General features: G+C 48.7%; 1 long non-coding RNA gene across 1 annotated transcript in view; it reads left to right on the forward strand.

Annotated features, from left to right (window-relative positions):
• The first annotated feature begins 1,268 nt into the window (after window positions 1-1,268).
• LOC125488103 overlaps window positions 1,269-13,536 on the forward strand; it is a 50,407-nt gene continuing 38,139 nt past the window's right edge. Inside the window, exon 1 of the long non-coding RNA XR_007266215.1 lies at window positions 1,269-1,440. This is a non-coding gene — a long non-coding RNA (uncharacterized LOC125488103). The remainder of the gene's footprint in view (window positions 1,441-13,536) is intronic.

Consider the following 13,536-nt stretch of genomic DNA (forward strand, 5'->3'; position numbering starts at 1 on the left):
GGGGGAAAAGGGCAGAGAAGACGTGGTATCTGGGGGACGAGGGCGTGGTTTCAGGCGCGCGCTAAATGAGAGGCTGTGGACTGAAGGCCCGGGGGTAAGAAGGGAAAGGGGCGGAGTTTGGGATATAGTGGGCGGTGTTCGGGGCGAGTGGGCGAGGTTTGTAGTTAAGTGGGCGTGGTTTGGAGTTGAGTGGGCGTATTTGGGTGTGTGTGGGCGGGGTTTGTAGGTAAGTGGGCGGGGATTGAGGACTCTGAGCGACGCGGTGTGGGCGGTGCCCTTGTCAGTTGGGGGCGTGGTTTGGTTTCAGCGGCCGTGTGCCGGAATGACTTACAAAAACCGAAGCTGCTTGGAAAGGGTCAGCAGGTCTGGAGGCATCCGTGAAACGACTTTTTTTTTCTGCACAGTTGCCGCCGGATCTGGGTGTGCTTTTTCAGCAGCTTCTGATTTTGTTCCTGATGTTGGGCATCCGGAGTTCTTTCCGGTTTAAATGTAAATTACGTCATCGGGGGCGAGGGTTCGAAACGACTGGAGGGGGCGGGAACAGAGGATGCGGCGTGGAATGCTGATTGGGGCATGGTTTGGTGTTACGGGCGTGATTTCGTTTCAGGGGCGGTTAGGAGAATGACGTGAGATAACAAGGTGTAGAGCTGGATGAACACAGCGGGCCAAGCAGCATTAGAGGTGCAGGAAGGCTGACGTTTCGGGCCTAGACCCTTCTTCAGCCTTCCTGCTCCTCTGATGCTGCTTGGCCTGCTGTGTTCATCCAGCTCTACACCTTGTTATCTCAGATTCTCCAGCTCCTACTATCACGAGAATGACGTGTAGTGTGTCTTGGAAGTTGGTGTGTCGTAGAGAAGGGGGCGGGGCAGCCGGATGACGTTTTGAAGGCAGGACGGATTGAATGGGGCGGGGTTTCGTGTATAGGGGCGTGGTTTAATTTCAGCGCAGGGACGACGTAAAGTGGGTGAGAGATAGTAGGAACTGCAGATGCTGGAGAATCCGAGACAACAAGGTGCAGAGCTGGATGAACACAGCAGGCCAAGCAGCATCATAGGAGCAGGAAGGCTGACGTTTCGGGCCTGGACCCTTCATCAGAAAAGTGAGAGGTTCCTTAATGACGTCAGGGGGCGGGGCGAGGTTTTGGATGCGCTGAGCACTGTTCTCCGGCTGGAGACGAAAGTCTACAGATGCTGGAATCCGAGGTAGACAAACAGGAGATAACAAGGTGTAGAGCTGGATGAACACAGCAGGCCAAGTAGTATCAGAGGAGCAGGAAGGCTGACGTTTCGGGCCCAGACCCTTCTTCAGAAAACCAGGAGACAAACAGGAGGCTGAAAGAACATTGCAGACCAGGCAGCATTTAGAGGAAAGCAACAGTCAACCTTGCGGGTATTCACCCTTCTTCATTTCTGGATGTGGTGGCGTGCTTCACATGTAGAGGTGAGTAGGCGGAATGGTGGTGATAGGTGGACACTGGTAGTAGGTACAACCTGGTTGGTTGATAGAAGCGACGAATCCGGTTGGTGGCTGGAAGGGAGGGTCAGAAGGTGGAATGGCAGGGAGGAGGAGGGGCTGGGGCATGGGTGGGAAAGTTGTTTGAAATTGGAGAGCTTGATGTTGAGTCCTTCGTGCAGTAGGGTGCCCAGGCAGAAGATAAGGTGTTGTTCTTCAAATTTGCATTCACTGCAACACTGGAGGAGGAGTGGGGCGGGAAGTTGAAATGGGCAGTGACCAGGAGGTTAGGTTGGCTGTTACAGTGATCATGGGGGATTGCAATATGCAGGTGGGCTGGACTGGGAAAATCACGTTGGTAGTGGAGTGCAAGGAAAGGAGTTTGTGGAATGTCTATGAGGTGGCTCTTTGAAGCATTTTGTGGTGCCCACAAGAGAACAGGCAATACTGGATTTAGTGTTGTGCAATGAGGCAGACTTGATTAGGGAGCTTAAGGTAGAGGAACCCTGAGGAGGCAGTGATCATAAGATGACAGAATTTACTCTGCAACTTGAGAGGGAGAAGATAGAATCAGAGGAACAGTATTACAGCTGAATAAAGGTGACTACAGAGGTATGAGGGAGGAGCTGGGCAGAATTGACTGGAAGAGGAGTCTAGCAGGAAAGACAGTGGCACAGAAATGGCAGGAGTTTCTTTGAATAATTCAGGAGATGCAGCAAAAATTCACCCCTAGGAAAAATAAGCATGGTACAGGGAGGGTAAGGCAACCATGGCTGACTAAGGAATTCAGGGGAAAACAGTTAACATTTCAGTTCTGGTGACCCTTCATGACCCGAAACATTAACTCTGTTTTCTCCTTCGCGGATGCTGCCAGACCTGCTGAGCTTTTCCAGCAAATTTGTTTTTGTTCCTGATTTACAGCATTTGCAGTTCTTTTGGTTTTTATTTAAGGAATTCAGGAATAGCATAAAAACAAAAGAGAAAGCATACAATGTAGCGAAGGGCAGTGGAAAACCAGAGGATTGGGAAGCTTACAAAGACCAACAGAGGGTAACAAAAAGAGAAATAAGGAGGGAGAAGATTAAATATGAGATTAATCTAGCCAGTAATATAAATGAAGACTGGAAGAGTTTCTTTAGATATATAAAGGGCAAAAGACAGGCAAAAATGGACAGTGGTGATCTTTCAGGAATCGCTAGAGCCAGGGAGGGTCCCAGAGGACTGGAAAATCGCTAAAGTGACACCCCTGTTTAAAAAAGGAGTAAGGCAAAAGATGGAAAATTACAGGCCGATTAGCCTAACCTCAGTCATGGGTAAGATTTTGGAGTCCATTGTAAAGGATGAAATTTCTGAATCTTTAGAAGTGTATGGTAAAGTAGGGTAAAGTCAGCATGGTTTCATCAAGGGGAGGTCATGCCTGACAAATCTGCTAGAATTCTTTGAGGAAGTAACGAGCAGCGTAGACCAAAGAGATCCAATGGATGTTATCTACCTGGACTTCAAGAAGGCCTTTGACAAGCTGCCGCACAGGAGGCTGCTGAGTAAGATTAAGGCCCATGGTGTTAGAGGCGAGGTGCTAGCATGGAAAGAAGATTGGCTGTCTGGCAGAAAGCAGAGAGTGGGGATAAAAGGGCCTTTCTCGGGATGGCAGCCGGTAACAAGTGGTGTTCCACAAGGGTCAGTGTTAGGACCACAACTTTTCACTTTGTACGTTAATGATCTGGATGAAGGAGCTGTGGACGTTCTGGCTCGGTTTGCAGACGATACAAAGATAAGTGGAGGGACAGGTAGTATTGAGGAGGTGGGGAGGCTGCAGAAGGATTTGGACAGTTTAGGAGAGTGGGCAAAGAAGTGGCAGATGGAGTACAACGTGGGAAAGTGTGAGGTCATGCACTTTGGTAAGAAGAATAAAAGCATGGACTATTTTCTAAATGGGGAGAAAATGCAGAAATCTGAAGTGCAAAGAGACTTGGGAGTTCTAGTCCAGGATTCTCTCAAGGTAAACTTGCAGGTTGAATCAGTAGTCAGGAAGGCAAATGTAAAGTTGGCATTTATTTTGAGAGGACTTGAATATAAAAGCAGGGATGTACTACTGAGGCTTTATAAGGCTCTGGTCAGGCCAAATTTGGAGTATTGTGTGCAGTTTTGGGCCCCATATCTCAGGAAGGATGTACTGGCCACTCAGAGGAGGTTCACAAGAATGGTCCCAGGAATGGAAAGCTTAACATATGAGGAATGTTTGAGAACTCTGGGATTATACGCATTGGAATTTAGAAGGATAAGGGGGGATCTAATTGCAACTTACAGAATACTGAACGGCCTGGACAGAGTGGATGTTGGGAAGATGCTTCCATTGGTAGGAGAGACTAGGACCCGAGGGCACAGCCTTAAGAGTAAAGGGAAGTCCTTTTAGAATGAAGATAAGGAGAAATTTCTTCAGCCAGAGTGTGATGAATCTGTGGAATTCACTGCCACAGAAGGCTGTGGAGGCCAGGTCATTGAGTACATTTAAGACTGAGATAGATAGGTTCTTGACGATCAAGGGTTACAGGGAGAAAGCGGGAGAATGGGGTTGAGGAACTTATCAGCCATGATTGAATGGCAGAGCAGACTCAACAGGCCGAATGGCCTAATTTCTGCTCCTATGTCTTATGGTTGTGGGCCGGGCAGAGATGCTGAGCGAAACAGTCACCTAGACTACAGTCCATCTCATTGACATAGAGAATACTGGATACAATAGACTAGGTTGGAGGAGATGCAAGTTGCCTCACTTGGAAGGGCTATTTCGGGCTCTGGATGGAGTGAGGGAGGTGGTGTGTGGGCAGGGGATGCATCTTTTATGGTTACAGGGGAAGGTTCCGGGTGGGTTGAAGTGCTAAGTGGGGAGTGTGACGCGAACTAAGGGAATGGTCCTTGCGGAAGGCAGAGAGTGGTGGGGTCTAATTGGAGTTGGCTGAAGAGTTGGAGGATGATATTTTGGATGCGGAGGCTGGTGGTGTGGAAAGTGAGCACAAGGGGAACCCTATCTTTATTATGTTTGGAGGGAGGGTTGGTTAAGAGCTGTAGAGCAGGGAATGGAGGAAGCATGGTGGAGGGCTGTCTGGATGACAGAGGGAGGAAAAGAGCATTGTTTGAAAAATGTGGACATCTGGGATGCTTGGGAGTGGAACATCTCCTCGTCAGAGCAGATGCAATGGAGACTAGGAATTGGGAAAGCATGATGGAGTTTTTGCAGAATACCTGTTGGGAGGAAGTGTAGTCAAGGTAGCTACGGGAGTTGGTGGGTTTATATTTATAGAATTCCTACAATGTGGAAACAGGCCATTTGGCCCAATAAGTCCACACCGCCCCCTCCGAAGAGCACCCCACATAGACCCAATACACCTGCATTTCCCTTGTTTAACCCACCTAACCATAACATCCCTGGGCACTATGGGCAATTTAGCATGGCCAATCTACCTAGTCTGCACATCTGTGGACGGAAACCAGAGCACCCAGAGAAAACCCACACGGACACAGGGAGAATGTGCAAACTCCACACAGACAGTTGCCTGAGGCTGGAATCGAACCTGGGTCCCTGGCGCTGTGAGGCAGCAGTGCTAACCACTGAGCCACCGTGCTGCATAGTAAATGTCAGTCTGTAATCTGTTGCTAGAAATGGAAATGGAGAGGTCAAGAAAGGGGAGGGAGGTGTCTTGAGGTAGACCAAGTGAATTTGAGGGCAGGGTGGAAGTTGTTAGCGAAGTTGATGAACTGCTCCAGTTCTGCCTGGCTACAGGATGCAGTACTGATGCAGTCATTGATGTAATGGCGGAAGAGTTGTGGAACAGTACCAGTGTCCGTACTGAAGAGGGACTGTTCAGCATAACCTACAAACAGGCAGGCATAGCTAGGGCCTGTGTGAGTGCCCATGGCAACTCCCTGGATTTAGAGAAAGCAGGAAGAATTGTAGGAAAAGTTATTGAGGGTGAGCACTAGTTTGGCAAGGCAGAGTTGGGTATTGGTGGAGGGGGGGTGGGGGGGAACTGGATGGGACTGTTGAAGAGGTAGAAACTGAGGTCCTCTAGGCCGTCCTTGTTGGGTATGGATGTGTATAGGGATTGAACGGCCATAGTAAAGATGAAGCACTGGGGGTCAGGGAACTTTGAAGTTACCAAAGAGGTGGAAGGCATGGTTTGTGTCTCGGATATAGGTGGGAAGTGCCCGAACCAAGGAGGAGAGAATGGAGTCGAGGTAGGTAGAGATGAGTTCTGTCGGCCAGGAACACGCAGACTTGGAGGAGCTGGGCCGTCCGCAGAGGAAGATTCTGCCTCCTGCAGGAGCCGGACCCAGCCATCAGGAAGGGAAGGTAAAGTTGTGAAAGAGACAAAGGACAGGGAGCGAATCACAGAGTCAGAATATTCCCCAGCTCCAGCCACCCCACATAACCTCCGAGGAGGAGCGATGGGAATCAGGAGATAGTCCAGGAGGATACAGTCGAACTGTCCTTGAAGAGAGGGAGATAGGGAGGGGGTGTAGGTGTTAAAGGAGGTTACAGAAATAGGGAGGGAGTGTTGGGAGGGCAGAAGGGGTGTAGGGGGCCAGAGAGGGCTGCAAGAATGGTGTGGAGGCCAGAGGGCGTTGCAGGGACGGGGAGGGTGTGTAGGGGGCTGGAGGGGTGGTTGCAGGGTTGGGGAGGGGATGTAGGGGGCTGCAGGGACAGCGTGGGGGTATAGGGGTCACAGATTAATGGCAATTGGTGAGAGACCCAGAGGGGATCACGGATTCAGGGCGAGAGGGGATTGAAATTGACCCATGCTATCCTTCCCAAACACACGCTGAGCAGGAAAGGCCCTGGCATTGTCCTGGGCCTGCTGCTGTGTGTGGGATCTTGTGTGTGAATGACTTGCCTTATAGTTGACCAGCCAGTCCTACCATGTGAGAGTAACCCACCAAGGAATGGGCGAAAACTAACCAAATATTCACCAATGTTTAATTTCCGATTGCTGGCCTTTCATCACATCCATTTGTACACATTATCACTGCCCTTTCAACTTATTCGATGTTGCGTCTGGTTAATATTTATTGGACTGACAATAAAACCTTTATCTTGTTAAGGTTGTGGGTTTTATTTACAGTTTGGCATTTACAACATTCCTGAGGAGTTATGTAGGCCCCAGGCCTTGGGATTGGAATGAGGGGGGGATGGGCAGACATTTTTCTTTACTTTGTACCCCACCCAACACCACTTTCTCACCCATAATGCCCATGCCCATCCCCACCCCACACCTTCTCCCCTGTGTGTGTCTCTCTCCCTAGGTATGTGCGTGTGATTTCTTTTGTGTGTGGCCAGGTGGAGGAGGAAAGAGGGATGTGATGTGTCACTGAGGGATTGCACCACATCTCTCCAGGATTGTGAATTTCAGGAATGATCCTATAGGAGTCACGAGTGATTTAGTCAGACTGCAGTCTCACTGATCAAACGTGACTCAGCGATCACTCGGTTCCTCTGTCTGTCTGTCTGTCTGTCTGTCTGTCTCGCTCGCTCGCTCGCTCGCTCTCTCTCTCTCTCTCTCTCTCTCTCTCTGTCTCGCTGTCATTCTCCCTGTCTCTATCTACCTCCCCATCTCTAGTCAGGCATGGGCAGCCTGAGACGTTCATCACTGCCCTCCCCTTTCCTGCTCCCACCCACTGCCTCTTGGCCTGACTCAAGAATGTGAGGAATGTCGGAATTGTCCGGGGGCTAACTGGCCCTAGGCCGGAACCAAGGCTTTCACAAGCTCCCTCCGTCCTCAGTCCCTCCAGGCCTGAGGCTTGGCTGACACATCAGACTGCTTGCCAAAGATATCATCGGCTGCAAGGCTGCAAGCACCAGCAGCTGGGATGAGTGCAGCTCCGACAACGTGCAAAGCTTGTCACCATCCAGGCCAAAGTAGCCTGGTTGATTGGCATCATGTCCACAAACATCCACTCCCTCTGCCACCGATTGTCAGAAGCAACAGTGTGTACTATCTGCAGTCCTGTTTCACTCCCTCTTTCTCTTTTTTTCCTCCTGCTTTCTCTGTCTTGTCCTCTATTTTCACTCTGCATTCAGCTGTCTCTGCCTCTGCCTCCCTTATCCCTCTGTATTCTTTCTTCCTTGCTCTGTTCCTCTTTGTCTTCTATCTCTCTTGCTCTCACTCTCTGTCACTCTCTTTCTCTTCTGTCTTTACATCATTCTGCCTGCCCGTTTCTTCATTTCTCTTCCTTCCTGTCTCTTGAGGACGGCCTCAACCAGGATCTTGGGTTCACGTCACACTACAGGTGGACCCACCACACTATAGACTCTGACACACACATTCTCACACGTGTACACACACACACGCACACAGATCCTCTCTCATACACACTTTGTCTCTCAAGCACACACACAAGCTGACTCTCTCTGTCTCCAGCACACACATTTTCCCAGCGCCCCACACACACGCGCGCGCGCGCACACACGTGAATCGATGGGGAGCATTTGTATTTGCAGATACATTCTATTTAGTTCAGAAAGCACACAATTTATAGACAGTCAGTCAATGTGGTGTTTTATAAATTCCTACTTTATATTAAATAAAACCAGCCTGACTTCAAACCAAAACACAAACAGGTTCTAAACAAGGCCTCACACCTAACATGCATTGTCTGACCTAAAATGTCACCTCTTCTTTACACTGATAAAACCTTTTGTTCTCTGAGGACAGTGACTTCAAAGGAATTTGGGGATTTACAAGTATACTTTAATCAATTGAAACTTTCTAACTGATTAAAGATTTAACAGCATCTCAGGTTTATCCTCATCAGTGGTGTGACTGTTTGGTCTTTTACTTATAAATTCTGTGCCTGATACTAATTCTCTCACTAACACCTGAAGAAGGAGTAAGACTCCGAAAGCTTATGTTTTCAAATAAACCTGTTGGACTATAAACTGGTGTTGTGTGATTTCTCACCTTGTCTATCCCAGTCCAACACTGGCACCTCCACATCATTCCGCTCTCTTCTCTCTTTTTCTGTCTGTAGGTCTTTGCTCTGGCCCAGACCCTCTTCACTTCTCTCACTCTGTCCTCTATCTCTCTTGTTGTTTATTTCTGCACGCACGAGTGTCGCTCAGTTCCCCATCTTTGTCAGGAAAATATCTGTACACTGACTGGTGCCCCTCAGTCCCCTGTGTTTGTCAGGGAGATATCTATACACTGACTAGAACATAGAACAGTACAGCACAGCACAGTACAGGCCCTTTGGCCCACGATGTAGTGCCGAACTTTTACCCTATTCCCAAGGTCTATCTAACCTCCACCCCTACCTTATACTATCATCCATATGCCTATCTAATAGCTGCTTAAATGCCCCTAATGAGGCCAACTCCACTACCCTCTCCGGCAATGCATTCCACGCCCCTACCACTCTCTGAGTAAAGAATCTACCTCTGATGTCTCCCCGATATCTACCTCCTTTCACTTTAAAACTATGTCCCCTCGTTAAAGCTACCTCCACCCTAGGAAAAAGTCTCTGGCTGTCTACTCTATCTATACGTCTGAACATTTTGTACACCTCTATCAAGTCACCTCTCATCCTTCGTTGTTCTAAAGAGAAAAGGCCTAGCTCTCTCAACCTTTCCTCGTAAGACCTTCCCTCCATTCCAGGCAACATCCTGGTAAATCTCCTCTGCATCTTTTCCAATGCTTCCACATCTTTCCTGTAATGAGGTGACCAGAACTGGACACAATACTCCAGATGTGGCCGAACCAGGCCTTTGTATAGCTGGAGCATAACTTCACGGCTCTTGAACTCAATCCTTCTATTAGTGAAAGCTAACACATCATACGCCTTCTTAACAAATCTATCCACCTGGGTGGCAGCTTTCAGGGAACTCTGAACATGAACGCCAAGATCCCTCTGCTCTTCCACACTGCCAAGAATCCTTCTGTTAACCCTGTATTCTGCTTTCAAGTTTGTCCTTCCAAAATGAATCACCTCACACTTTTCAGGGTTAAATTCCATCTGCCACTTCTCAGCCCAGCTCTGCATTCTATCAATGTTCTTTTGTAACCAAGAACAGCCCTCCGCACTGTCCACAACATGACCCACCTTCGTATCATCCGTGAACTTGCTAATCCACTCTTCCACTCCTTCATCCAAATCATTTACAAAAATCACAAATAGAAGAGGACCCAGAACAGATCCTTGTGGTACACCACTCGTAACTGAGCACCATGTTGAATATTTTCCATCCATTATCACCCTTTGTCTTCTAAGGGTCAGCCAATTCTGACTCCAATCTGCCACATTTCCCCCTATCCCATGCCTCCTTACCTTCTGCATGAGCCTACCATGGGGAACCTTATCAAATGCCTTACTTAAATCCATGTACACCACATCCACTGCTCTACCTTCATCCACTTGTTTGGTCACCTCTTCAAAGAATTCAATAAGGTTTGTGAGGCATGATCTACCCCTCACAAATCCATGCTGACTATCACGAATCAAACTGTGCCTTTCCAAGTGATCATAAATCCTGTCTCTCAGAGCCCTTTCTGATAATTTGCCCACCACTGACGTAAGACTAACTGGTCTGTAATTTCCGGGGTTATCCCTGTTCCCTTTTTTGAACAAGGGAATGACGTTTGCCTCTTTCCAATCTTCTGGCACTATACCCGTAGACAGTGAGGACGAAAAGATCATCGCCAAAGGCCCTGCGATCTTGTCCCTCGCTTCCCATAAAATTCTTGGATAAATCCCATCAGGCCCGGGGGACTTATCTATCTTCAACTTCCTCAGGATTCCTAGCACATCTTCTTTACTAACATCAAACTCCTCTAGCCTACCTGCCTGTTTCACAACGTCCTCCTCTACAACTAGGTCCCTCTCAGTTGTGAATACTGAAGAAAAGTATTCATTAAGGACCTCTCCTATCTCTTTAGGCTCTGTGCACAAATTCCCTTTCCAATCCTTGATCGGCCCTACCCTTTCTCTGGTCATTCTCTAGTTCTGCACGTACGTGTAAAAAGCCTTAGAGTTTTCCTTGATCCTATCCGCCAAGGTTTTCTCATGCCCCCTTATAGCTCTCCTAAGCCCTTTCTTCAGCTCCTTCCTGGCTAACTTGTATACCTCTAGAGCCTTTTCCATTCCTCTTTTCCTAAACCTTACATAAGCCTCTTTCTTCCTCCTAACCAGTCGTTTGACCTCTCTCGAGAACGATGGCTCCCTCAAACGACAGCATCTTCTCTGCCTGCTAGGGACAAACATATCGAGCACATGCAGTATGCATTCCTTAAACAATCTCCACATTTCTGTGGTGCTCTTCCTTGACAGCATCTGTTCCCAATTTATGTTATCCAGTTCTTGCCTAACTGAATTGTAATTACCCTTCCCCCATTATAAACTTTACCTTGCCTTATGTACCTATCCTTATCCATGACTATCATGAAAGAAACAGAGTTATGATCACTACCGCCAAAATGCTGTCCTACCAACAGGTCTAACACTTGGCCCGGTTCGTTGCCAAGCACCAAATCCAAAGTGGCCTCTCCTCGTGTTGGTCTATCTACATACTGTGTCAGGAATCCTTCTTGAACACACTGGACAAAATCTAAGCTATTACAACTAAAATGTTTCCAATCAATATTTGGAAAGTTGAAGTCACCCATGACTACAACTCTGTGACTTCTGCACCCTTCCAGTATCTGCCTCCCAATCCGCTCCTCTACTTCTCTGCAACGATTAGGGGGTCTGTAAAAAACTCCCAACAAAGTGACTGCTCCTTTCTTGTTCCTGACCTCAACCCAAACTGACTCTGTAGATATATCATTCTCGAACTGCCTTTCAGTAGCTGCTATACTCGCCCTGACTAGCAATGCCACTCTTCCACATCTCTTTCCACCCTCCCTATTTCTTTTAAAGCATCTGAATCCTGGAACTTCCCACATCTATTCCTATCCCTGAGTTACCCAGGTTTCTGTAATGGCCACAACATCATAGTTCCAAGTACCGACCCATGCTCTAATTTCATCCGCTTTATTTCCGATACTTCTTGCATTGAAGTATACGCACCTCAAAGCATCTCGGTGTCCGCAATTACGCTCCATTGACCACATTTCTTTATAAACCACCTCGCTCCCTGTTGTGTCTGTTGGAAGGCCGAATATATCATCCTGACTACTGTCTCTCATTCCCCTTTCTCTCTCAGGGAGATACCTGTACACTGTACACTGACTGGTGTCCATCAGTCCTCTCTCTCTCTCAGGGAGATATCTGTACACTGACTGGTGTCTCTCAGTCCCCCCTCTCTCTCTCTCAGGGAGATATCTGTACACTGACTGGTGTCTCTCAGTTCTCACACCCTCGCTGTCTCCCCATCTGTGTCACTGCCTGCCTGTGGCCCTCTGCCTATCTCTAGGAGATATCTATATGCTGACTGGTGTCTGTTCCCACTTCCACTTCTCAGGGAGATACTTGGTGTCTCTTTCCTCTCTCTCTGTCAGGGAGATATCTGTACACTGACATTTACCTCATAAATCCCTCCCTTTTTCTGAATGTTGATTCTTATTGTGTTCAAATTCCACCATCTGCCAAAGCGAGATTCAAATCCAGGTCCCCAGAATTTGACCAGGGTCTCTGAACGAATAGTCTAATGTCAATACCATTGGGCCATTTCCTCCCTTTGTTAATATGTGGTTGAAGGTAGGCCGAGGAACGCTAATGAAGTGTTACCCTTTACCACAAGATGATTTGAGCAAAGGAGTAGCAGGGTCTTGCTTCAGTTGTATAGGAACTCAGTTAGACCATACCTGGAGTACAGTGTGCATGTTTGGATCCTTATCTCAACAAAGATAAGAGTGAATGTGAGTAGGTGGGCGTGTAGCTACATTGGCCCGAAACCCCATCTCTTCCTCCGTTACATCGATGACTGTATCGGCGCCGCCTCGTGCTCCCACGAGGAGCTCGAACAGTTCATCCACTTCACCAACACCTTCCACCCCAACCTTAAGTTCACCTGGACCATCTCTAATACCTCTGTCTCCTTCCTGGACCTCTCTGTTTCCATCTCTGGCAACCACTTAGAAATCGATATCCATTTCAAACCCACCAACTCCCACAGCTACCTAGAATACACCTCCTCCCACCCACCTTCCTGCAAAAATGCCATCCCCTATTCCCAATTCCTTCGCCTCCGCCGCATCTACTCCCAGGATGAGGCATTCCACTCCCGTACATCTCAGATGTCCTCGTTTTTCAAGGACAGCAACTTCCCCCCATCAGTGGTCGAGAATGCCCTCAACCATGTCTCTCGCATTTCCCGCAACTCATCCCTCACACCCCCTCCGCGCAATAACAACCAAAACAGAATCCCCCTCGTCCCTACGTACCACCCCACCAACCTCCGGATCCAACGCATCATCCTCCGACACTTCCGCCATCTGCAATCCGACCCCACCACCAAAGACATTTTTCCCTCCCCACCCTTATCTGCTTTCCGGAGGGACCACTTTCTCCGTGACTCACTTGTCCGCTCCATACTCCCCTCCAGCCCCACCACACCCGGCACTTTACCCTGCAACTGCCGGAAGTGCTACACCTGCCCCTACACCTCCGCCCTCACCCCCATCCCAGGCCCCAAGAAGACTTTCCACATCAAGCAGATGTTCACATGCACATCTGCTAATGTGGTATACTGCATCTGCTGTTCCAGTTGTGGCCTCCTCTACATTGCGGAAACCAAGCGGAGGCTTGGGGACTGCTTTGCAGAACACCTACGCTCAGTTCGCACTAAACAACTGCACCTCCCAGTCGCGAACCATTTCAACTCTCCCTCCCATTCCTCAGATGACATGTCCATCCTGACCCTCCTGCAGTGGCACAACGATGCCACCCGAAGGTTGCAGGAACAGCAACTCATATTCCGCTTGGGGACCCTGCAGCCCAATGGTATCAATGTGGACTTCACAAGCTTCAAAATCTCCCCTCCCCCTACCGCATCCCAAAACCAGCCCAGCTCGTCCCCGCCTCCCTAACCTGTCCTTCCTCCCACCTATCGCCTCCTCCCACCTCAAGCCCCACCCCCATCTCCTCCCTACTAACCTC

The sequence above is a fragment of the Rhincodon typus genome, chromosome 49 (assembly GCF_021869965.1).
Source record: "Rhincodon typus isolate 14 chromosome 49, sRhiTyp1.1, whole genome shotgun sequence".
In the NCBI taxonomy this organism is placed as follows: Eukaryota; Metazoa; Chordata; class Chondrichthyes; order Orectolobiformes; family Rhincodontidae; genus Rhincodon; species Rhincodon typus.